This window comes from Macrotis lagotis, chromosome 2 (genome assembly GCF_037893015.1).
Source record: "Macrotis lagotis isolate mMagLag1 chromosome 2, bilby.v1.9.chrom.fasta, whole genome shotgun sequence".
Taxonomy (NCBI): Eukaryota; Metazoa; Chordata; class Mammalia; order Peramelemorphia; family Peramelidae; genus Macrotis; species Macrotis lagotis.
This window is the reverse complement of record NC_133659.1, coordinates 212,064,019-212,089,905: the sequence shown is the minus strand read 5'-3', so window position 1 is coordinate 212,089,905 and position 25,887 is coordinate 212,064,019. Positions and strand designations below refer to the sequence as shown.

At 34.0% G+C, this 25,887-nt stretch overlaps 1 long non-coding RNA gene across 1 annotated transcript in view; it reads left to right on the top strand.

Annotated features, from left to right (window-relative positions):
• Positions 1-1,837: 1,837 nt before the first annotated feature.
• LOC141511433 (uncharacterized) overlaps positions 1,838-25,887 on the top strand; it is a 43,373-nt gene continuing 19,323 nt past the window's right edge. Inside the window, exon 1 of the long non-coding RNA XR_012475332.1 lies at positions 1,838-1,885. This is a non-coding gene — a long non-coding RNA (uncharacterized LOC141511433). The remainder of the gene's footprint in view (positions 1,886-25,887) is intronic.

The window sequence follows — 25,887 nt, the reverse complement described above, 5'->3', positions numbered from 1 at the left end:
TGTTAATCACACATTAGTTTGCTGCCATGAGGAGGTGGGAGGGAAGGTAAAATGGTAGAAAAATACAGAACTCAAAAGTTTGTAAGATTATGAATGTTGAAAACTACTGTTGCATGTAATTGGAAATAAAATAATAATACAATGAAAAGATTATTTCAACCAGAAATTTCCCACATTCTCTTCCTTCTTTGGGGATCATCTCTTTCCTCATTTTTTTCTTCTTTTCATGACTTCATATCACAGTTTTTGATTGTTATAGAATTATTTATTTTCTACCTTGCAATGCTTTAATTCTTTCACTTTATTTTTTTGCTTGTCACTTTCATTTATTGATTCTCATGAATTTCTCATATAATTTTGCTTTTATAGATACCATTCTGCATCTTTCTCCTTTCCTTCCTCCCTTTCTTTAGTCTTTCTCCCTTCCTTTCTATTTTTCCTTAACTTGTATATATTATATATATATATATAGTATTCTTATTATGCATATTGACACAGTATATATTTTTTGTAACCTTCAAAAAATCTTTGCACAAGGGGTAGCTAGATGGTGCAGTGGATAGAGCATCAGCTCTAGAGTCAGGAGGACCTGAGTTCAAATTCAGCCTCAGACACTTAATAATTCCCTAGCTGTGTGACCTAGGGCAAATCACTTAACCCCACTGCCTTACAAAAAAAAAAAAATCTTTGCACAAGTCTCCGTTGGTTTTACCAAGCCATTTCTGCCACAATAGTATTTGATACTTATTCTTGATTGTATTAGTTCCATCTTTTTTCCTATAATTCCTTCCATGGCAGCAGTCATTATATGTATTTTATTACAAGCAGGTCCTGACTGATGCTTTCAAGCATTTGAGTTATTATTATTATCGCTGATAGTAGTAGTTATAGTAGTAGTTGTAGTAGTCATGGTAGTTGTGGTAGTCGTACTAGTCATAGTGGTGGTAGTGGTAATAGTAGTAGTAGTAGTAGTAGTAGTAGTAGTAGTAGTAGTAGTAGTAGTGTCTATTATTGTTGTAGTTGTAATTGTTGTTATAATAGTGATGGGTATAGGATGTGTGACTTCACTGGTTTAGTGAAATTTCTTTCAAAACAATTCAGAACCTTCATTATTGATATATATGGAGTTGAGGGAAATGAGAAATAAGGTGACTTGACCAGCCATATTGTGTGCCAAATGTGGCAATTGCACCTAGGTTTTCCTAGATAAGATTATTTGTCCACTACACTATTCTTTTTCTTTCTTTATTTTTTCTTCCTTCCTTCCTTCCTTCCTTCCTTCCTTCCTTCCTTTCTTCCTTCCTTCCTTCCTTCCTTCCTTTCTCTCTTCTTCTTTTCCTCCCTTCTTTCTTTCTTCTTTCCTTCCTTTCTTTTTTCTTTCTTTCTTAATTTCTTTCTTTTTTTCTTTTTTTCTATCTTTCTTCCTGTCTTCTCTTATTCTCCCTCTTTCTCCTCCTCCTCCTCCTCCTCCTCCTCCTCCTCCTCCTCTTCTTCTTCTTCTTTTACTTCTTCCCATCATCAACAATAAAATTATTAACATGACCTTCAGTTCTGCTTCAGAGCATATTTTTAGATCATATCCTAGTTTGAAATGTTTTGAATATTTCATTTATCACACACTTATAATAACAAGAGTAACAGTGGCAGAAGGGTCATTGACCTTTAAACTGAAAATACTTGCTGAAATATTTTTATAAAGAAGCTCTTGAGACTGTCATCCCTATATTAAGTATTCATTTCACAATTTGATAGAAATGATATAATGCGATTGTGCTAATTTTTAAACCAATTAAATGGGTTTGAGAGAAAGATTTGTATAATTGATAAAGTTAGAAGGACCTGGGCTCAGTTCTCAAAGCTGTCACATATGAACTATTGATGCTAGGTAAGTTTTTTAAACCCTCAGTCCTCTGGACAACTTTTTAAGACTGAATTGATGACCTGTATTGGAACAAGGAATTTACTAATATGAGAATTTCCTATAGCAATAAAATTACAAATCCTAAAGCTAGCTTCTGAATTTGTTTCAGCATCTGATAGATTACAAGGATCTGCGAATTGCTTATGGAGGATTTCAATATTTGGTTTGTGAATGAATATTGATTTAAAGACGAAGAATTGAAAGAAACCTGAAGATAATCTGAGCTAGTTTTCTGAATATACCTTTGGGGACAACTTTTGCTTTTGTGATATTTTGTGTACATTATTAATAAGAATGGAAGCATCTTATTTCTTCAACATAATTTTTTAGAAAGCAAAAGTCAGGTTTTTAGCAATACTTCTTGAGATCTGATAAATTTTGTGCCTTATCTATGCTTAATTTTTCCTCTAGTTTTGCCTTTTTATGTATGATTACTTTTTTGTCTCCTATGTGATTACAAAACCCTTATAAGCAGTCAACATGTCTATAATAATCTGTCACAACGAATTTATTAATTATCTCCTTTGTTCTAGATGCTGCGCTTTGGGGGATACAAAAATATTCAAAATACAGGGGTGGCTAGGTGGCACAGTGGATAGAGCACCGGCCCGGGAATCAAGAGTACCTGAGTTCAAATCTAGCCTCAGACACTTAATAATTACCTAGCTCTGTGGCCTTGGGCAAGCCACTTAACCTCATTGCCTTTCAAAAAAAATAAAACTAAAAAAAATATTCAAAATATAAATCTCTGCCCATAAGGATCTTACAGTCTAATGAAAGAGATAACAAGTGAACAAGTACAAACAAGTTCTATACAAAATAAATTTTTAAAAAGGAATTGAAAGTGAATGGAGTAGACTTAATAAGATTTGGGAAGAGCTTCATGTAGAAGATGGGATTTTAGTTGAGACTTGAAGGAAAGCTTTGGAACCCAGATGGTGGAAATAAGATGAGAATGCTTTCTATCAGTACAGACAGAAAATATTCAGGCCTAAGCATGGAATGTTTCATTTGTGGAATAGGAGTTATCACAGGAGCTAGTTGGCACAGTGGTTAAAATGCCAGGCCTGAAGTCAACTTCCTGAGTTCATATTTAGCCTGAGACTCTTATGATAGTATTACAGTATGACCCTTGGTAAGACATTTTACTCTGACTTAGTTTCTTCATTTGTAAAAAAAAGAGCTAGAGGAGGAAGTAACAAAACATTTTATTATCTCTGTCAAGAAAAACTTAAATGGGGTCTTGAAGAATTGAAAACAACCAAAAAAACGACTGAACATTGGCACTAGAGCTAAGAGCATGTGATGGGGAATTCAATAGTAATGAAGCAAAGTGTTATTATTGCTATTTATTGTTATTGTTATTATTGTTTTTGTTATTATTATTATTATTATTATTATTATATCCTGGTTCTATTGGAGTTGAGTGAATAAGAAGGTAATATGGTTCGAATTGTGCTTTAGGGGGTGACTAACTGGATCAGTGGATAGAGCACAGGCCATGGAGTCAGGAGTACCTGAGTTCAAATCTGGCCTCAGACACTTAATAATTACCTAGCTGTGTGGCCTTGGGCAAACCACTTAATCCCATTTCCCTTGCAAAAAAAACAAAACAAAAAAACCTTAAACAAAAAAAGAATTGTAGTTTAGGGGGGAAGAAAAGCTTTGGAGGCTGAAAGGTGGTTGGATTAGAGTGGGGAGATATTTGTGGCAGACAGATTTATCAGCAGGCTATTGCATGAGTCCAAGAGTTAGATGATAAGATCTGCCCCAGGATGGTGGTAGTGTCCAAGGATAAAAGGGAGAGTATTTTAAAGAGTTTTGCAAAGATGAAATCAACAGACCTGGCAACAGATTACATGGAAGGAATGGACTATGGTCCATTAGGGGAACACAGGATAAATGGTCAAAAAAATCTGAGTTCAAATCACAGTTCTTACTTTTAGTTCTGTGATTTTAGACAAAAAGATTAGAGATTTGTTAAGTCTCAATTTTTTTATTTGTAAGAAATGAGAAGATAACAGATGATATCTAAATTCTTTTCCAGCTCTGTCTACAAGAATGAATTAGTGAATGAATATATAACTCATTTTCTTTAATTTTCATTATAGGACTTATCTCTTACCTCTACTTTGCATTCTGAACTTTTGGAAGCTGCTTAGTACACACTTGATTGAATTATGCTTTGCATATTACTGACTAAAATGTGTTCAAATGAGGGAAATCACATAACTTTTTTTTATTTCATGTTGCCATGGAAGGGATAACTTCCATTTTCAAAACTGAATGCTTCCTCTTTCTTCCCTGAACATTCTTCACTTCTGTGCTTCCCTATTTCTCTAAAAGAACCTATTTTCTTCCAACCTCCCAGATTAGTATTTGTGACTTCATTGTGGGAGCTTATTACTTTTCTTCATTCCATATATATACAATCAATTGTCAAATTTTGCTTTTTCTATCTTCAGTCAATCAATAAGGAAATGGTTAACAGAGAGACAGTAGAAGGAAGGATTTTAATTTTGTTCACATCTTCCCAAACTTTTCTCAACTATCCACAACCAATGCCACAACTATCATCTTAGTTCAAATCTTCATCCTTCTCTAATTGTTGCACCAGTGTAATAATTAATTGGTTCCCCTGACTTTTCCTTAAATACAAATCTGACCATGAGTCTCCCTTACCTTTCTGAGTTTGCCTTTTCTGTTCCTTCAGCTGGATTCTTCTTCAATTACACCTTCTACCTATAATTGTGCTCAGGGTTCTGTCCTAAGTCATCTTCTCTTAGCCCTCTATACTACTTCATTTCATAATCTTATCAGTTTCTATAGATTTAATTACCATGTTTATGCTGATGTTTCGCAAATCTACTTTTCCTAAATCAGATGTTCTATTTGGCATTCAAAGTACATAATGACTACCTTTCTAGCCTAATCTGCATCTCTCCTATCTTTCTAGTTTCTTTACATCTTACTCTCTAATATCTATCTTTCAGTCTGGTGATACTGACCTACTAACAAATCCATGAACAAGACAAGTCATCTCTTCTCTTTTTCTGTCTCCTAAACCTGGAATACCCTTCCTCCTACAATCTGACTACTGACTTTCTTGGCTTCTCTAAGTCCCAATTAAAATCCTACCTCCTATGGAAAAACTTTCCTAACTCTTCTTAATTTCAGCACCTTCCCTCTGTCATTATTTCCTAATTATCTTGTATAAACTTCATTTTGTATATAGTTGGTTGCATGTTGTCTCCCCTATTAGATAGTAATCCATGACTATTTGTCAAATAGTGGATTCTTATTCCAGAACCTAATTAATGCCTTTGAGTTTGTTAAACAGGAAATTACTGTAGTCATTTATTACTGTTTCTTTTGAACCTGTCCTAATCCATTGATTCATTACTCTATTTCTTAACCAGTACCAGGTAGCTTTGATGACTGCCGCTTTATAGTATAGTTTTATTGTTTTTTTGAATTTTACAATTTTTCCCCAATCTTACTTCCCTCCTTGCACCCCCCCACACACAGAAGGCAGTTTGATATTCTTTATGTTGTTTCCATGCTATACACTGATCAAAACTGAATGTGTTGAGAAAAAAATCATATCCTTAAGGAAAAAAATAAAATATAATAGATAGCAAAATTATGTAATACATAAAATAATGTTTTTTAAATTAAGGGTTTTTTGTCTTTGTTCAGACTCCACAATTCTTTCTTTGGATACAGATACCCTCGCAGATACCCTAAAATTGTCCCTGATTATTGCACTGATGAAATGAGCAAGTCCATTAAGGTTAATCATCAATCCCATGTTGCTGTTATGGTGTACAATGTTCTTCTGGTTCTCCTCATCTTTCTCATAATCAGTTCATGAAAGTCTTTTCAGGCTTCTCCCTCCTGGTTTCTAATAGAACAATAGTGTTCCATAATGTACATACACCCCAATTTGTTTATTGATGTCTGATGCTTTATAATGTAATTTTAGTTCTGGTAAGGCTAAACCACTTTCTTTTGCACTTTTCATTAAATCCCAAGCTAGTCTTGATTTTTTTGTTTCTCCATATGAATTTACTTACAATTTTTTTCTAGCTCATTAAAGTAATTTTTGGAAGGTTTATTGGAAGGCATTAAATAAGTTTAATTTAAAATTGTGATAATGTAAATTAGAAAATGTAAAAATTGTCATTTTTATCATATTAGCTTGGCCTATCCATAAACAATTGATATTTGCCCAGTTATTTAAATCTGATTTTATTTGTGTGAGAAGTGTTTTATAGTTGTTTCCATAGAGTTTCTGAGTCTGCCTTGGCAGGTAGACTCTTGAGTATTTTATGTTGTCTGAAGTTACTTTAAATGGGATTTCTCTTTCTAGTTCTTGCTGCTGTATCTTGCTAGTAGTATATAGAAATTCTGAGGATTTATGAGGGTTTATTTTATATCCTATAACTTTGCTAAAGTTGTTAATAGTTGTTTAGATGATTTTTTAGGATTCTCTAGGTATGCAATCAGGTCATCTGCAAACAAATAGTAAGAGTTTTGTTTCTTCCTTCCTAATTTCTTTAATTTCTTTTTCTTCTCTTATTGCTGAAGCTAACATTTTTAACACAATATTGAATAGTAGTGTTGATAACAGGCATCCTTGTTTCTATAGTATAGTTGTAGATCTGGTAGAGCTGGCTACCTCTCTTTACATATTTTTCATTATTCCCTTGATATTCTTGACCTTTTGTTGCTGCAGATGAATTTTGTTACTATTTTTTCTAGGTCAGCAAAATAATTATTTGTTAGTTTGATTAATATGTCACTGAATATGTAATTTAATTGGTGTAGAATTATCATTTTTATGCTATTAACTTGACCTAACCATGAGCAATTGACATTTTTTGTTTTAGTTTTTGCAAGGCAATGGGGTTAAGTGGCTTGCCCAAGGCCACACAACTAGGTAATTACTAAGTGTCTGAGGCCAGATCTGAACTCAGGTACTCCTGACTCCAGGGCCGGTGCTCTATCTACTGCACGACCTAGCCACCCCTGTAATTGATATTTTTGCCATTGTTTAGATCTGACTTTATTTTTGAGATAAGTGTTTTGTATTTGTGTTCATACAGCTTCTGTATTTGCCTTGGGAGGTGCATTCTCAAATATTTAATGCTGTTTCAGTTACTTTAAATGGAATTTCAATTTCTATCTCTTGATCTTGGACTTTGCTGTTCACATATATAAGTACTAATGATTTATCTGGGTTCATTTTATATCCTCTTACTTTGCTAAATTTACTAACTGTTTCAAGGAGTTTTTTAGGTGATTTTCTCAGGTTCTCTAAAAATGCCATTATTTCATCTCCAAAGAATGAAAACTTTGCTTCCTCATTGAAAAATTCTGATTCCTTCAATTTCTTTTTCTTCTCTTATTTCTAAAGCTAACATTTCTGATATTCTATTGAATAGTAATGCTGATAATGGGCACCCTAGTTTCACCCCCTGATCTTAATGTAAATGTGTTTATCCCCATTACATAAAGTTTTAGATAGACACTGCTTATTATTTTAAGGAAAACTATTTATTCTTATACTTTCTCATGGTTTTAATAATAATGGATGTTATATTTTATTTAAAACTTTTCAGCATCTACTGAGATAATCATATGATTTCTATTGGTTTTGATACTGATATGTTCAATTGTGTTGAGAGTTTTTCTAATACTGAACCATCCCTGCCTGCCTGATATGAATCCAACCTGATCATGGTGTATTATCCTGGAATAATTTGCTGTAGCCCCAATGCTAAAATTTTATTTAAGATTTTTGCATCAATATTCATTAGAGAGTTTAGTCTATAATTTTTTTAGTCTGTTTTGGTTCTTCTCTATTTAGGTATAAGAACCATATTGATGTCTTCAAAGGAATTTGGTGGAATCCCTTCTCCTATTTTTTAAAATAGTTTATGTAGAATAGGAATTAATTGTTCCTTAAATGTTTGGTTGGATTCACTTGCAAATCTATCTCTGGAGATTTTTCTTAGGCAGTTTTTGATGTTTTCTTCAATTTCTTTTTTGTGAAGTTGGGTTATTTAAGTATTTTACTTTATTTTCTTTTAATCAGGGCTGTTTGTATTTTTGTAAATATTCACCTATTTCACTCAGGCTATCAAAATTATTGGCATCCAGTGCAGCAAAAGTGGCTCCAAATTATCTCTTAAATTTCCTCCTCATTGGTGGTTAATTCTTTTTTTAAATTAGATTAACCAAACATTTATCTATTTTATTGGCTTTTTCATAAAACTAACTCTTAGTTTCATTTATTAGCATCAATGGTTTTCTTGTTTTCAGTTTTATTAATCTCTCCCTTGATTTTCAGAACTTCTAATTTGGTATTTAATTGACGTTCTTTAATTTGTTCTTTTTCTACATTTTTTTAGTTGCATACCCAATTCATTGATCTACTCCTCTATTTTATTCATATAGACATATACATACATACATACATACATTTATGTATGGATGGATGGATGGATGTAAAGTTTCCCCTCAAAACTGACTTGGCTGGATCCCATAAATTCTGGTATGATATCTCACTGCTATAATTTTCTTGACTATAATTAATGATTATTTCTTTGATTTGATGTTTGATCCACTCATTATTTAAACTTATTTAGTTTTCAAATAATTTTTGGTTTATCTTTCCATGATACTTTATGACATGTAGTTATTATTGCATCATGATCTGAGAAGTATGCATTTATTATTTCTCTCTTTCTGTATTTGATCATAAGATTTTTTATGCCCTAGTACATGGTCAATTTTGGTATAGGTACCATGTACTGCAGGAAAAATGGTATATTCTTTTCTATCCCCATTAATTTTTCTCCAGAAGTCTATCATATCTAAGTTTTCTATAATTTTATTTACCTTCTTAATTCCTTTCTTGTTTATTTTGTGGTTAGATTCATCTAATTTAGTTCTGAGAAAGGGAGGTTGGGGTCCCCCATTATTAAAATTTTGCTGTCAGTCTCTCCTTGTAATTCATTCAGCTTTTCCTCTAGGATTTTGGATGATATGACATTAGGTACATATATGTTTAATAATGCTATAGCTTCATTACCTATGGTGCCTTTTAAGAAAGTATAGTTTCTTTCTTTATCTTTTTTAATGAGATAGATTTTTGCTTTTTCTTTATATGAAATAAAGATTGTTACCTACAATTATTTTACTTTAGCTGTAGCATATTTTTTTTTACTCCATCCTTTTACCTTTACCCTGTATGTATCTCTCTGCTTCAAATGTGTTTCTTTTAAACCAGATATTATAGGATTTTGGTTTTTAATCCATTCTACTAGCTGCTTCTTTTTTTATGGGAGAGAATGTTCATACAATTCACATTTATAGTTAAGATTACTAATTCTATATTTCCCCCCAAGCTATCTTTCCCCATTTATATTTTTCTCTTTCCTTTCCTCTTATTGCTCCTCACCAGTTTTGCTTCTTTCCCCTTTAGCTTTTCTTTTGAAATTTAACTTTCATTTTATTTTCATTATACCTCCACCTCCCCTTTTATCACAGTTTTATCTTTTCCTCCTTCCCCATTTCTCTGTAGAGTAGGACAGATTTCTATATACAAGTGGTTTTCTTATCCCTCTCTGAGCCAAAATACATTGAATAGAATTTACTCATTGTTCACATTCTCCCTTCTTTCCCTCTAACAGATCTTTGTGCCTCTTCACCTGATGTTATTTATGGATAAAAGTACTATCAATTAAGTACTATAAATCAAGTGCCATCAATCAAAGTACTGTCAAAGTTTGATTAATTGATTGCTTGTAAAACTCAGAGTACTATCATTCAGAGTATGATCACATATTGATTGATTGACTATTTGAAAAGCAGTATTACCTCATAGTCTCATTAGAAATACACTTCTCAAGAGTCATGAATTGCATCAAATTATAATTATTTTATACTTTACCTCCTTTTCAAGTACTCTCCAAGGAAAGTATCATCCAAAACTAAATCATTTCATGAACCATTTGTACCCCCCAAGCAGACTCTTTCCCATACTCCCCCCCTGTATCTCCCCAACCAGGGTACTTGCACCCTTTTTAACTGAAGTATGGATTAAATCCAATAGTACTAAGTAGTTCTCACCCTCTGTACCTAAAGTCACTTTTGAACTAATTTACTATAGAGTCTCTAAATGCTCTGAGTACTGAGACTCTGTGAAGGTCTCAAGAACTTTGTAAGTATTTGTAACATATGGGAGACACTGACTCAGTCCAGCCCTCATCAGAGAAAGTGCTAAGCTTTGCTAGCAAAGCAGAATTAAAGTAGGTCAAAAGAAATTGAGATACATAAATTTAGAGTAAACACTCATACTTTTCATCTGGGCTTTTGGTCTCAAACACAGTGATCTCATCTTGGTCCTCTTCAATGGAAAGACAAGAACCAACTGTACCCATATTCTCTAAATCTAATCTCTTCTAAATCTAATCTCTTTAAATATCTTAAGAGAAATACAATTCTCAAGAGTTACAAGTGTTAAATTTTCCTTTATAGGATTGTATACAATTTGATAGTCTTTTTTTTTAGGCTTTTTTTTTTGGCAAGGCAAATGGGGTTAAGTGGCTTGCCCAAGGCCACACAGCTAGGTAATTATTAAGAGTCTGAGGTAAGATTTGAACTCAGGTACTCCTGACTCCAGGATTAGTGCTCTATCCACTGTGACACCTAGCCACCCCCAATTTGATAGTCTTGATTAACATTTGTTTTCTTTTGTTTTTCCTTCCCTTTTTCATTTACCTTTTTATGTATATCTTGAATCTTGTATTTGGAGATTGAATTCTCTGTTCAATTCTGGTCTTTTTTATAAGGAAACTTTAGAAGTCCTCTATTTCATTGAACATCTATATTTTTACCTGACAGAATATGCTGAATTTTGTAGGGTAGTAAATTCTTGGTTGTAACCTAAAGCACTTTTCCTGCTGATATATAGTATTCTAAATCCTCCAATTCTTCAGTGTTGAAGTGGTTAAGTCCTGTGTAAATCTGATTGTGTTTCCATTGTACTTAATTTTTTTTTTTTTTGCTGCTTGCTTTGTTGATATTTAAAAGAAAGAAAAATGTTTCCTGCTATGGCTAAAATGCCATTATGAAACCTGGAATTCCTTATAGATATGTGGTTTTGGTAAAGAATCAGCAGAGGCCTCTCTTAGAATCCCACTTCTGCCACTTTCTTATTCATTACCTTTCTATATGTCAGTTTATTGCTCTTGACCTTAGTTTCTTCATATGTAAGGATACCTGTAGTCACTCTTAGGGCTGCTGTAAATATAATGCCACATAAAGATCAGTGGAAGACACTATGTACTTTTAACCTGCAGCAGTGCTGGGAAATAGGAAAAATGTGGTCCTGTCATCAAATAAATAAAATACTTTGATGAAAAAGGGATTACAATAATTTTCACTTAAGATGGATGAATGAACAATAAATAAATTTGTAGATAATTTTGAGCTTTTATAATGGATAATTATTTAGTTAATAAAATCCTTCCCACTCCAGGGAATGAGTTGCCTCAGGAAGCAATGAATTCAACCTCACTAGAACACTTTTTAGCTAAGGTTTCTCATAATGAATGATGGAAAGGAGATTCTAGTTCATGTGCTTCCTTCCAGCTCTGAATACTCTGTAAATAGGATGAAACTTGCCTTGCAAATCTTAAAGCTTCATGTCAAGGTCAGTTATTTATTTATTTATTCATCTCAATCTGCTGTTTGCCTGTCATGTGGATCTGTTCTATTCTTATTTCTTAACTGTTGTGGGTGAGAGAACAGCTGATTATGCTGAAAGAAATACAGTTATGAGAAATGTAGTATGACAACTAAGATATATCATTTGACCTCATCTCTATTCTTTTTTCTTTTGATTCTCTTTGTCTCTTTTCTGTCCTCCCTCTCCTCGCATCCCCTCCCCTCCCCTCCCCTCCCCTCCCTCTCCCTGTCTCTCTCTTTCTCTGTGTGTGTGTGTGTCTGTGTGTGTCTGTGTGTGTGTACATCATCTCTCTTGAAAGAAAATCCAAAATAAATTTTTAAAAATGCTAGAATTGTGTTAACAAGTTCCTTATAAAGGGTATAATTCTCTCCTCTTTGTTTCAACTTAAACTAAATTTGCCACATGAGTAACACCCCCCTTTTTTCTCATTTCCAAACAATGCTTCTTCCCAGAAATTAGCTTGGTTAGAACATTTATTTAATTTTTAATAAAAGAAATAAAGAACAGCATGTTAGATTTCACCCTCCCCAACAGTTTTTTCTTTGCCTTGACTTTTGACATTTATGAAGTCATGGATTGGAAGAGAGTTTATTGTTTAAATTATCCAAGACAGCTATAAATTGATATATGTTCTTTTAAAAAAATTTTCAAAGATTTTCAAAATAATGTTTTCATTTCTCAATAACTTCTTTTAATAGAATTCTACCCTGTCTTCAGAAAAACAAAACAAATTGACATACTGTTAGACACATTGAACTCAGATAAACATTCCTGTAGTTTATTTCTATATCACAAGGAGGAAAGTATGCTCCATCATTAGTACCAAAGAATTAAATACTTATAGAATGTAGGATGGGGACAATCAAGGAACTCAATATGCTCTTTTGAGAATTCAGATATTTCCCATGAAACAGATTAACTTCCTGCTCCTTTAGTCCCAGACAAGAAACAGTCATGATTTATGAATAGGGGACTGGCCCCCAAACCAGGGAGACCTGGGTCAAAGTTCTGCCTCTGAGACTCTTAACAAGTCACTGCACCCCTCCACCTCCATCCACTATTATAATCAACTGACTAAGTTCCTAACAAGAGAAAGTACCAATCTACATTTGTGTAGGGGGTTCCTTACCTGGGGTTCCCTATATCAGAGCAATCATAGTTCTAATCTCTTATTTCTAACACAGGCAGAAAGATATGTCAATTACCTAGGAAACAGGAAGTTTTTAGTTTGAATTATTTAGAGTAGAAAAGTTTCCAGATATGGGAATTTCCAGAGAGGAGGCAGGACAAGAGGAAGAGGATACCAGGCAGGAAGATAAAGCCTGGGTAGAGTATAGACAGTTTGTTAGATGACAAAAGAGCATTCCTGGGGAAAAGGGGTTTTTTGTTTGTTTGTTTTGCTTTGCTTTTGCATTTATCCACAAAAAATAAAAAGACAGAGAAAATCTATATTCATGAAGTGAAGATAGAGCAAGAGAAAATGCAAGAAATCATTTGAAAGTGTAGAGGTATCTGTGATTATATGGTCCTTTGAATGTGAAGATTTATCTCTAACCATGAAATCGCTGCCGAGGTTACTGTGATGTCACTAGGAACTACAGTAGTAGCATGTCTCCAATGAAGATATATATAATAGCTAAATGTTTTAGTAGCTAAATGTGAGATGCTAGAGCCTCCTGAAAAGGAAAAATGTGGAATCTGGCCAGATTCAGTTCTTCTCAAAAAATAACATTATGAATTAAAAACAAACAAACCAGAAGATAAGTAAATCAATTTGGATCTTCATCCATAAGGCCCTTTGCTGAATATTTCCCTAATACTTCTCTTTATATGCAAAGAGTAGGAAAAAAAGCAAAATTGAGAAGCCCACTAAATTGACCCCAGTCTGGAAAACTTTGTGTATTCATTTCAAATAAACCACATCAGAAAATCATGGGCTCATGTCACTAGTCTAAGTCTCTGGACTGAGTCCCATATCTTCAGGCAAAGAGGGCAGTTTGCCAGGCTGTTTGGTCAGGTGCTGTAATTCAATAACTGTGTTATTTTCAATTGTACATTCACAAATTAAACAGAAGCTGCTGCCCACAGTTAACCTGATATGCTTAGGGAGACATCATTAGGAAAAAATGATTAATTTTTTCCATTCTCTTAGGTAGGGCAGAAGATGAATAGAATGAAGCAAAAAAGGTAAAGAGGATTCTGTGGGTTTATTGTATTGGTAAAAATGGCATCATAAGAATCAAGATTCCCAGGCTGATGTGTGTTCGTGCAATTGCCATAGTCAGCTTTCATTATAGCTCCTTACAAATAAAACCTAAGTTCTTTGAAGTAAAGAAGTAAATTTTTGTATTATTTTCTATTTCATGCATAGTGCTTTACATGTGACAAAATCTGGATAAAATTAAAAATTGTTGAAGATGAGAAAGTAATCTTCTGATAACCATTTTAATTTTCTCAATGGAAAGCAATATATTTGTAGTAGAAGGAATCTTGAATTTGGGGCAAGAAAATTTATTTGAATTCTGATGGAACTCCTCAAGAGCAGGAATTATTTCACTTTTTTTCTCTTTGTCTTTTTATCATCAGGACCTACTCAACTAAATGCCAATACTTTTAAATACAATCGAATTGAAATTAATTTAGCTGAATTTCAATTTTTCAACTTAACACTTTTATGATTTTAGACAAATTATTTAACAGTAACAAGTAAAAAAAATCTAAAAATTGATTTTATGAGATTTCCAAAGTACTTTATAAGTATTACCTCATGTGATCACAGCAATTCTATGAGATAAATAAAAGGAGAGAATATCTCTATTTCTCCTCAGAAAATTGAGACTCAGAGTGGTTAGTTAATTTGCCCATAATCACAGAGATACTCTTTTAGACCAATTCTAAGGCCAGTATTCTTTTTGTTATACCATGTTGTTCTTAGTCTCAGTCTTTTTTATTTTGTAAAAGGAGGGAATCAACTGTGGTTAAGATCCCTTTCAGTTCTAAATATATTAACTCTTTATTCCTTGTCTAATAAGGATGGGGATTTCTGCTTATGTTTGTGATAACAAGACTAATCACAATAATAGAACTTTGCATTAGCAATTCAATTAACCAAGCGATTAATCAACAAGTATTAATTAGTACCTCATATGTTCCAGATTCTCTCACAGGTATTAGGAATGGAAAAACCATAGTGCATGTCATCTCCCCCATTAGCCAGTGAGTTCTTTGAAGGCACATTTTGTTTTTTATTTTCTAACCCCAGGGCTAGAAACTTAATAGGTTCTTCATAAATGTTTATTGACTGGTCTTGCCTTCAAGGAACTTACATTCTGTGGCTACAAAACATGTTCTCAGATAGTTAAATTCAGGACCTTAACAAATGAAATGCAAAGAGATGTAGGGCAGTAACAATTGGGAAAATTAGGAAAGGCTTCTAAATAAAGATAGCACTTATGCTAAATCGTGAATGAAGGTAAGGATACTAAGAGTTTTAAGATTCAAGCAAGAGTCTAAGAAAGATCAATGATCTTTATAAAAGATAAAGCTTCTTGAATAGAGCAGTGACATGATCATATCAATGCTTTGGAAATATCAACTCAGTAGGTATACAAAAGAGGAATTAAGTAAAGGAGAGAATGAGTTCAGAAAGATCATTTAAAGGATATTATAATAGTTTAGACCAATGATTTTCAAACTACAGCCTTGGCCTTGCACTAGCAGGGTGAGTAGAATGATGTGTGAACAACCAACATGACAATGTCTCATTTTGTATTAATTAACACAATCACATCTACCTACATTTATCTCCCAGTACTTCACTCTTCTCCTCCTCAACTATGTAAGCTCCCAAATTATTCCCTTCTGAGTCAGGAGTCAGCTCCTTATGACTCAGATACATCCAAAGCTATACATGTATCACGCTACTGGGAAAAGTAGTAGTCTCCTATCCCTGTGTCCCATCTCAACAATTTGTGGCTGTTACTGGGACTATTTTTGCCCTTGGAGAACAATAGCCAGTAGGTTGGTGCCACTCAACTTTTTATTTTACATGGGCTAGAATGATTCACACAGGATGAACAGGCATGAAAAGATATTGATCTGTATCACTGATTTCTTTAGACTATCTTTGTTCCCAAACTCATTCTCTGAAACTTCCCTGATACTCTAATGGCACCACCATATTTTGGAATTTATTTTATGTAAATGCGTAGTTTCCCTTTAAGAGAGAACACTAGGTTCTCATGACCTCAAGGTCATCTTTGAAACCTTGTGGTTTCTACCTACACATACCTCAGATTCCTACACTTCTCTCTGCTCTCATAGCTACCACACAAAGATCTTATCACTCCTCATTCAGACAAATGCAATAGTCTCCTGATCTTTTCCTCTTCTTTGTCTCTTCTCTTCAACTTTCCAAGGAAAGTGACTTTTTTTCAAGTGGACGTTTGACCATATTACTTGCCTACTTAATAAACTATAGTAGGTCCCTATTGACTCTTGGATCATTTTCAGCTCATCATTTTCTTGATTTTCTATTTGTGTTTAGGTTTTACTAGTAATATACTATATTTACATAATTTATAAATAAATAAAAGATTGGGTGTATTCAAAATGTCTTATTGATAGGGGTGTACAATAAAAATCTAGGCCTGAGTCTAATTTAGGCCTGAACTAGAATGGTATTGGTGTGAGTAGAGAGGTAATGGAAAAAATAATAGGAGATATCAGCAAGATAGAATTGCCAAGAACTGGTAAGTATTTAGGGACTGAAGAAGAGTGAAGAATAGAGGATCACTCTGAGGTTATATTGGAAGGAGAGTGGTGCCTAATAGGAAAATTTGGAAGAGGGATGAATTTTTCTTTTAGTTACATAAAATAAAATATATTGAATTACAAAGAAAAACAATTTTATTGAGATAAAAATGTATATATATATATATATATATAAATACACATTATATATATATACACACACCACAGATATAGACACACATATATATATGAATACATACATTACATATAATATATACACACCCACACACCACAGATATATATATATATATATATATATATATATATATATAAAACCTAGCTGCCATATATATATATATATATATATATATATGGTAAATAGGATGCCAGACCTGGAGTCATGAGTTCATCTGGCCTCAGACACTTACTAGATGTATTATTCTGAGCAACTTACCCAACCATGTTTGCCTTGGTTTTCTCATCTATAAAATGAACTGGAGAAGGAAATGGCAAATGACCATAGCTTCTTTGCCAAGAAAGCCCTACATAGCAACACAAAAAGTCAGACACAACTGAACCTAACAAGAAAAATTTGTGTGTATGTGTGTGTGTGTATGTATATGTGGTATAGAAATATAAATGTATGTATGTGTGTGTATTTATATGTAGATCATATCTTTCAATCTATTTCCAAAATTCTTCTTGTAGTTTTAAGAAATAAAAGCATTTAGTTAGATAGATAGATAGATAGATAGATAGATAGATAGATAGATAGACAGACAGATAGATAGATAGACAGACAGATAGTCTCAAATATACACATGTATGCATAATGTTTCTAGACTAAATGATTTCTAAGGTCTCTTATAGGTCTATACAATCTTTTGAGGAACAGAAAGGATCACAGTTTCTCATTTTGATCAAAGTAATATAAAATTTTCAGTGGGTGAGGCATAGATCAGTGGTATAGTGAAAAGAATGTTGGACATGAAAAAACATATGGGTTCAAATCCCACTCATGAAATTACCTTCTTAATTTCTATATCCTATATTAGATATTTGATAACACAGTTGAACATTCAAATTAAATAAAAAATGTAAAGTACTTTGGAAAACTTAAAGCACTTTATAAAAGTCATTATGCATGTATAAAAAAAGGTGGACAGAGCTAAGACGACAGAGTGAAGGAAGAAAATTCCAGAAATGTCCCAAACTATTCCAAATCACTTTAAATTATGACTCTAAGCAAATTCCAGAGTGGCAGAACCACAGAAAGACTGATCGAAACAATTTTTTGGCCTAAGAAAACTTGGAAGATCCAAAGGAAGGTTCTATTCCACTTGTTTGGAAAGAGCCATAGTGCAGTTAGCCACACCCACCTGAACAAACTGATTCCAGTCATCCAGAAACAGACTGTGGGGTACCTGGACCCAGTAAGGATGGTTTCTAGACCTTCCAGCTCAGGAATTGCCAAGGACAATTTGGGAGGTCAGTGGGAAAACTGCCACACCAGAGTGAATGCAGAGCCTAGGCCAGCTCAGGTCTCAGTGGAACCCCAGCCCCAGAAACCAGTAACAAATCTGCAAAACTACCCAGGAGTTGCTTTCAGAGTGCTCAGCCCATGAATGGTAAAGGGGTCAGGGGAGACTGCAGAGGTCTGTCCTCTGAACCTGGGGCAGGACTCTGCTGCTTTGCTCATACCCAGATCCAGGTCACAGTCTAGGGCCCCATTAATTCCATAGTAGAATGGGAACCCTCCTCATAAATCCAGGGCAGAGGGGAGTGCTTGTGGTTATTCATCATTAGGAGCACAGGCCAAGAGAGCAGTCAAACACTATCATAAGACTTTGATGGAATTGAGGTAGCAGGGAGAGGGAGGAGTGTACCTGAAAGCAGCTGCAAAAAACCCTCAGAAGCTTGGGAAAGTGCATCTTCTACCTTGGAAGCAGAGCTTCACCTTAACAAAGAGTTAAAATCAAGCCATAGGCTGGGGAAATAAGCAAGTAATGGAAGAAAAAGAATCTGACTATAGACATTACTTTGTTCCCATGGAAGATCAAAGTACACTCTCAGAAGATGACAAAGTCAAAGCTTCCATTATCCAAAGTCTCCAAGAAAATATGAAATAGTCTCAAACTATGGAAGAACTCAAAAAAGATTTGAAAATCAAATAAGGGAGGTAGAGAAAATATCAGGAAGAGAAATGAAAGCAATGCAGGAAAATCATGAAATCCAAGTCAGCAGTTTCGTGAAGCAGATACTAAAAAATACCAAAGAAAATAACATCTTAGACACCAATTTAGATCAAATGGGGAAAAAAAGTCCAAAAAGTCAATGAGGAGAAGGATGCCTTAAAAAGTAGAATTGGTCAGAAGAAGATAAAAGAGTTCTCTGAAAAAAAAATATTTCAAATGGAGAATGGTGCTAACTCATATGATAACTCATATGAACCTTCTCATTTATTAGGGCAATTAGAAGAAGCATATACATATGTGTGTGTGTGTGTGTCTGTGTGTGTGTGTGTGTGTGTGTGTGTTATAAAGATGGCATTAATGGTGACAGGAATGTACAGGGAGAAAGGGAAAGGACAGGTTGAATGGGCTAAGATATTTCATGTAAAAGAGGCAAGAAAAAGCTTTTGCAATGGAGTGGAAGTGGGGGAAGGTGAGAGGGAATGAGTGAGACTTCATTCTCATTAGAAGTGTCTCAGAGAGGAAATAACATACACACTGAATAGGGTATAGAAATCTATCTTAGAGGAAAAAAGGAGAGGAAAGGGATGGGAGAATGGGGACAGGGTGTAGGCAATAGAACAGAGGGAAGATTGTGGGAGAAGATGGTTAAATACAACACACTTTTGAGGAGGGACATAGTGAAAGGAGAGAGAAAGTGAGAGAGAGAGAGAGAGAGAGAGAGAGAGAGAGAGAGAGAGAGAGAGAGAGAGAATAGAATAAATGGGAATTGGTAGGAATAGAATAGAGAGTAATATATAGCTAGCAATAGCAACTATGCAAAAAAAAATATTGAGGCATCTTTTCTGATGGACTTATGATAAAAAATGATATCCATCCAAGATAGAGTTGATGGTATCTGAATACAAACTGAAGCATACTTTTGTTCTCTCACTTTATTTTTCTTGAGGTTTTCCTATCTTTGTTGGGGATGGGGGGACTATTGTTACTTTTACAACAAGACTGTTGTAGCAATGTGCAAAAATAAATTAATTAATTAAAGGAATAAATGAATGCATAAAAAGAATTTGGTATTTGTTTCATGCCTGATACAGTGAGCTCATGTTTAAAAAGAAAAGAGTGAAATAAAATAATAATGGTAGGAGTCTTAAAAATATACTCTATGATAAAAGAAATTTCTGGCAACTATTTTCTTGAGATATGAAGGAGACATCCTTTCCTTTCTAATCTCTGATATGGTTTTGAGTTCAGCTTGAAGCAGAACAAGACACTAAATCCTTTTGAGATGTATTAATCTGTTGAATAGAGAACATGTTAACCCAGGTGTAGAAGAACAATTAATTTCTAGTTAGTTAAGCATTAATTGAATATTTACAATATGTAATACCCCATACTGGGGATCAATGAGCAAAGTATATCCACTGTGCCATTAGAATAATTATGATGTAGCATAGCAACAAGTGAACTATTGTATCAGTGATATTATTGGAGCTCAGGGCCTGTCCATCTTTGTCTTTTCCAACTTAACTGGCCCACTTGTTTTTTTCACTATACTTTTTATAACATCCTTAATGCATTTTCTCTTTAGCTGTTCTCAGTAGAGATTGATCCAACTCATACCCACTCTTTACCTCTCAGTTAATATTTTAGTAACCTATGATTTCAGTTTTCCAGAGTATTTTATTCTAATACTTGTCATGTAGTATTGATGGATGAATATCATTAAGAAGTTGCTTTCATAAAAATGATCAAGGAGAGAAATGACCTCAAAAGACATTGACACTTCTACTATTATTAAAGCCAGTAACAATCACAAAGATAATAAATAATTGTACCAAGCCACAAAATAAAGAAAAGACAGTCTAGTTAGCATACAGAACTGTCAAGTATGCAGAATAGTTATTGGAATATCTTATTTTCTAAAACTAAAATCATGTCAAGTTCAGTAGTATGAAGGAAGAAACATTTTTCAGGTTTTCTCCAAAATCCTTAATTACTCAGTTTTAAACTGTTAATCATCTTGGAGCCATTAATGGAAACAAATTAATTTAAAGAAATTTCTTGTCATATTCATTATCTCATTGTTTTTAACCAGTCTCTTAAAGTCAATGAAAAGTGTTATATTTCTAATTTGACCTTTCATGGTAGTAAAATGGGAGTAGGGTAGAATGGTGGGTTGGATGGGTCCAAAATGTTTCTCTTCCTCTCAAGAGTCAGAACAATCAGTTCCCAAAGATATCCTTATCATTAGTTATGTTTACTGGACCCCATTCTGTTTGTGTATGTGTGTATGTGTATGTTTGTGTTTGTCCATGTGTTTTTTGTGTGTGTGTGTGTGTGTGTGTGTGTGTGTGTGTGTGTGTATAAGGCACATGGTATACTGTACCTTCTCCTTGACTGAACCATACCCCCATTCCTACTCTCATCATACCCCAAGCTATGAAAACCAGTAGTAAACTCATTTAGCTTTTTATATGTGCAATTCTTATTTTTAAATTCAAAGTATCCCTTACATGTCATCAATCTTGGTGCAATCATTTGGTGGTGAGGAATAAAGGCTCATTAAAAAAAAATACTTTCCACGGTATTCCAAAAGGAAGTTTAAAAAGGAAATCTCATTTAATCTCTGATCAAATCTAATATCTTTGCATTTTGGATCATCTATTCCATTTTTTCCCAAAGGGAACACAGGTTATGATCATCTGAGGACAATAATGATGACAGGCACTGAGATAACAGATAACATTTTGCAAGGCATCTTTTATACCCTATCTCATTTGAGCCTTGCAACAATTCTATGAGGGAGATACTGTAGCATTGAATAGCAAAACAGTCATAATGAGACAATGGTTTGAAGCTACTTAAGAGGAATTAAAACAGTCTTCTAGCAAAGTTATTCAAGGTACAAAATAGTAAGATTTCAGATAATGGAGAGCTATTTATTTCTTTTATCACAATGGAAGTGTTAAAATAAAGGGTCATGAAGAGACAAAGTTTTAAACCTGAAATGGTTAATTGTCAGAAAAGACTCCCAGGAGTCCATGATAGACAAAAAGCACATGAAGCATTAAAATGATTCATAGAATCTCTTAAAATGATTCAGAAATACATCTGCCACTCTATTAATGAATTCTAAGTAGGCAAACAATCCCAGTTCACTCTGTGGCATTTCTGAAAAGGTTTCAGTTTCATTTAGCCTAGACTGAACAAATCAAAGTCACAACCTCTTCCAGAGGTGTCAGAGTTTCAGGAAATATTTGCTTAATCTGTACCTGGTATCTAGAACTACCAAACTCTTGAGTTTATGAAATTTTGTTCAAGCATAAGAAAAACTCATATCAGGATTCATCACAGATTGGTTCAGAGTAAGCTATAAGGGTCTTAACCTCCCAGTTTAAATCCCCCTTACCCAGAATCACTCCCACATTGTCATTCTTGGCCTTTTCTCCTCTTCTATTACCTAACCATAATGATTGAATGGAAATTCTCTTGCCTTAGTCACACTGTGATGTGGAAAAGACCTATCTTTAAAAGATCAAGATAGAGATGGGGGGAAGGGTCAGAGCTCTCCCCAAACTACTCCAAATACCTTTAAATAATGACGCTAAACAAATTCTAGAGGAGTAGAACCCACATAAAGAATGAGTGAAACAATTTTCTACCCCAAAACAAGATTGGAAGATTTTCAGGAAGACTTTGTTGCATCAAGATGGGAGAAGTCCATTACAGAACATTGGGGTAGACCAACCCTAGCAATCCAGAAACAGGAAGCAAGGTGATTGGGTCAGTGAGGTGGCCCTACCCAGACTTCTCAGTCCAGAAAATGCCAAGGACAACTGGAAGATCAGTAAGAAAAGCCTGTTTCACCAGGGGGAGAGTACAGTACAGTTCAGCACAGATCTCAGTAGAACAGACCCTGCCTCAGTAGACCAGGAGAGTCCTTAGGAGTCACCAAGCTGCTTCTGGAGTTCTCTCAACCCACAGTTGGTAAGGGGGAAATCTAGGCCTCTTTTGTTTTCTCTCTGAAGTAGGACTCTGCTGTTTGCCTATACTAGTATATATATATATATATATATATATATATATATATATATATATATATATATATATATATAACCTATACTAGGTTACAGTGTTACAGTCCCAGGATCAGGAATATCAGTAGCACAACAGAGCCTACTACTGCAGGTGACTGGGGACTTGCCTCAAAGAAGGGAAGAAAGGAGAGCTTGTGATCACCCACAGAGAAGAGCTTAGATCAGGAGAGTAATAAAAAACCTCTCCTTAGAGCTTGACCTAGAAGTTTTTCTGTAAACAACTGTTAAAAAACCCAAAAACTTGAGACAGTTCACTCTACACCCTGAAAGCAGAGTAGGCTGAGGAAAGGAGCACTTTAAAAAGAAAAAAAATCTGACCACAAAAATGACCAAAAAATGGTGTTAAGGAAGATCAAAACACTCTCAGAAGAAGATAACAAAGTCAAAGTCTGTAAGACAAATATGAATTGGTCTCAAGCCATGAGAGAACTCAAAAAGAATTTTGAAAATCAAGAAAGGGAGACAGAGAAAAATTGGGAAAAGGAATGAGAGCAAAGAGGGAAAATCATGATAACTGAGTCAGGAACTTGGCGAAGGAGATACAAGAAACACTAAAGAAAATAACATCTTACAAAGCATACTGGGTAAAATGGAAAAAGAGTAAAAGTCCAAGAGGAGAAGAATGTCTCAAAACTGATCAAATGGGAAAGGAGCTAATAATACTAACTACATCACAGGGTTATTTGTGAGGATTAAATTATATAGACCACAAATCACTTGACAATCTTTAAAGAACTATGAAACTGCTTGCTATTATCACTGAACTACAATGACTCCTTATAATGATGATAACTAGGATTTTCTTTTTGATTGTGGTTTTCAAATAGTCTGATGATCATATTGTCTCTTCTGCATCTGTTTTCCAGGTCAGTTGTTTCTCAATAAGATATTTCATATTTCTTTCAGTTTTTCATTCTTTTGGTTTTGTTTGAATATTTCTTGACTCCTCAAAAGTCATCAGCTTCCCTTTGCTCCATTCTATTGAACTTTTCTATCAGCATTTTATGAAGAGGAAACTGAGGTCCAGAGAAATTATTTTACTTGCCCAAAATCACATGGCTGATTTTGAATTCGTCTTTCTGACTCCAGATGCTCTATTCTCTGTGAGACCTAGTGAAATAGTTTTATCTACTTTTGTTTTTTCTTGTCTTATTTTAGTCTTCTTTGTCCTTAAGTTTTTCAGCTTTTGTTGATGTATGTATATATATATATATATATATATATATATATATATATATATATATTTCTGTTGGATATAATATATAGTGCTTAGAGAGGGAAAAAAAAGTTTTTTATAGGGGATGGAAGAGGGACCAGTAAGGGGAAATGAATCTTATTCTTATCAGAATTGTCTGAGAGAGGGGATAACATACACAGTCAATTGTGCATAGAAATCTCTGACCCTAGAGGAAGGTAGGAGATGAAAGGTATGGTAGAAAGGGGAAGGGTAAAGGAAGGGAGTGCAGGTTGTGATAGGGATAGTCAGAAGAAAAACACTTTTGAGGAGGGACAGGGTGAAAGGATAAAAAGAAAAGAATAAAGATCAGTGTTGGAGAATAGAATTGAGGAAAATACATTTAGCATTAGTAACTGGGGTGGGGGAATATTGAAACAAGTTTCTCTAATGAAGATCTCATTTCTCAAACTTAGAAAATGGAATCAAATTTATGAAAAATAACAACCATTCCCTAGTTGATAAATGATCAAAAGAAATGAACAGTTTTCAAATGAGGCTATTAATGTCTATGACATTAAGTGCTACCTCAATATTATTAGGAGAAATAAAAATTACTACAATTCTGAAATACTACCTTATTTCTATTTGATTGACTAATAAAACAGAAATGACAAATAACAATTTGGGGGGGGGATGTCAGGAAAATGAGATATTAATGTATTATTGGAAGAATTGTGCAAGGATTTAACCATTCTGTAGAGCAATTTGAAACTGCAAAGGGTTATAAAACCATGCATACCACACTACTATGCCACTACCAAGTCTGTATTCCAGAAGAAATGAAAAAAGGGAAGGAAAAGACCTTATATGTATAAGGATATTTATAGTGACTATTTCCTGGTGGTAAGGAATTTGAAATTCAGGCTATGCCCATCAGATGGGGAAAGGCTGAGCAAATTGTGGTATGTGATTATAATGGAATGCTATTCCACTATTTTAAAAAAATGATGAGCAGTATTTTCTCAGTAACACCTGGAAAGACTTACTTGAGCAGATGCAATGGAAAATGTACTGAATACAAAGTAATAGCAATATTGTAGTATGGTCAACTGTAAATGACTTAGCTTTTTTCAACAGTGCTGTGATCCTAGACAACTCTGACAGATTTTTGATAAAGAGAGCTATCCATCCCTAGAGAGAGAGAGAGAGAGAGTTGATGGTGTCTGAATACAGAATGAAGCATATTTATTTTCCATTATTTTCTCTGCTATCTTTATTTGGGGGGGGGAGTCTATATTTTCTTTCACAACATGACTGTTATGGAAATGTTTTCCATATCTACACATTTTAAAACTATGTCAAATAACTTGTTTTCTTTATGGAGGTGGGGGGGAATGAAAAGAAGGGAGGAAACTTGAAACTCAAAGTTATAAAAATGAATATCAAAATTTTACATGGACCTGGGGAAAAAGAAAACAAAATGACCAAAAGCCATTTGAATAAAGGCAAATATTAGAGTCATGGGGATGGATGAAATGAGAAGTAGTGACAATAAAAAAGAGGGCCTTATATAAATACCTCAGACAGGAGCAAGAAGTGAAAATATGAAGTGCCATCTAAAGATTAAGAGAAGGTACCATTAGAAGCTGTGAGAAAAGAAACAGGAGAATGTTCTTTATTGAGGCTAAGGAGGAGATAGTAACCACTATATATCCAACAGAAATATATATACAACAGAGACAAAAACTGAAAAACTTAAGGACAATGAAGACTAAAATAAGACAAGAAAAAACAAGAGTAGATAAGACCATTTCACTAGGTGTCATGGGGGAGAGAACACCTGGAGTCTGAAAGACTTGAATTCAAGATCAGCTATGTGACTCTGGGCAAGTAAAATAATTTCTCTGGACCTTAGTTTCCTCTTCATAAAATAGAGATAATAATACTAACTATATTACAGGGTTATTTGTGAAGATTAAATTGGATAG